Source organism: Choloepus didactylus, chromosome 3, assembly GCF_015220235.1.
Source record: "Choloepus didactylus isolate mChoDid1 chromosome 3, mChoDid1.pri, whole genome shotgun sequence".
NCBI classification, from domain to species: Eukaryota; Metazoa; Chordata; class Mammalia; order Pilosa; family Megalonychidae; genus Choloepus; species Choloepus didactylus.
In genome coordinates, this window is record NC_051309.1 from 124,509,722 (window position 1) to 124,511,261 (window position 1,540).

Consider the following 1,540-nt stretch of genomic DNA (forward strand, 5'->3'; position numbering starts at 1 on the left):
AAGTTCTGATATATGTGGCAGTGTGGATGAACCTTGAAGATATCATGTTGAGTGAAATAAGCCAGTCATAAAAGGACAAATATTGTATGATCTCACTGTTTTGAAACAATTAGAATAAGCAAACTCAAAAAGTTAGAATCTAGAATGTAGGTTATCAGGGACTGGGGAGGGGATTGGGAATGGGAAGTTAAGGTTTAAAATGTTCAGGGTTCCCATTTGGAGTGATGGAAATATTTTGGTAATGGAGGGTGATGATGGTAGCAGAACATTGTGAATGCAATTAACAGCACTGAAATATATATGTGAATATGATTAAAGCGGGGAAATGTTAGATTGTATGTATGTTCACAGAATAAAAGTCTTAAAAATCCATGGAACTACACTACCCAAAGAGTGAACCTTAAGTGAAACTATGGACTTTAATTAATAGCACAATTATAAATATTGTAACAATTGTAACAAGTGTTCCACACCAATTCAAGGTGTTGGTGGTGGGGTGGTATATGGGAATCCTGTATTTCATGCATGATTTTATGCATGATTTATCCACAACTTCTCTAATAAAAAGAAATGATTGGGGGGTGGGGGAAACTAAATCTCAAGGAATATGTCTTTTTATTAAAATGAATGATGGGTGCTTTCTTTGTTGGCACATATACTAAAATTGGAACAATGTAGAGAAAGTTAGCATGGCCCCTGCTCAAGGATGACACACAAATTTGTGAAGTGTCCCATATTTTTTAGCTAGAAGGAAGTACATAAAACTGTTGAAATGCAACCCAGTAACCTTGTTTCTTGACGACAAGTATATAAGTATATAGCTTATATGATGTGGTTATGTGATTATAGAAAATCTTGTTGCTCACATTCCCTTTATCCAGTGTATGGACAGATGAGTAGAATAATGGGGACAAAAAAGTAAATGAATAATAGGGGTGGATGGGGGAGATGGGTTGTTTTGGGTGTTCTTTTTTACTTTTATTTTAATTTTTTTTTGAGTAATGAAAATGTTCAAAAATCGACTGTGGTGATGATCATACTTTGAACAATTGATCATGCACTTTGGATGATTGTATGGTATGTGACTATCTCTCAATAAAATTGCAAGAAAAAAATGAATGGTGAATACCATGTCCCTCCAAATAACAGCTATGTGTTACTTTTAAGGGAGAATATTTGAATAGTTAAGAACTGTATTTGGTCGTTCCTTCTTAAAAACATACCTCTGACAAACATTGGCTATGTGGTAACAGTTTATATTAAAAAACACTAAACTAAGCTATATTACCACAAAAAATAGGAGTAATAGTAGATAACAACAATTGTTGGAATGTTTTATAAGCCATTATAATAGGTTAAATATGACATACTACTTTTTATATAATCAAATTTTATAATATTTGGTCTTTCCTTTTGTCAGATATCATTTATGATCTCCTAAACTAATATGGCCCATTCATGATACATTACAGGAAATGGTCACTCAAATTCCATGACACTTAGTGGAAAATACAGTAACTATCAAAATCAATTCAACTGC

General features: G+C 32.9%; 1 non-coding gene across 1 annotated transcript; it reads left to right on the forward strand.

The window, feature by feature from the left end:
* Nucleotides 1–634: 634 nt before the first annotated feature.
* LOC119530669 lies at nucleotides 635–741 on the forward strand. The gene has a single exon (XR_005216065.1). It is a non-coding gene; the product is annotated as a U6 spliceosomal RNA (small nuclear RNA).
* Nucleotides 742–1,540: the final 799 nt, after the last annotated feature.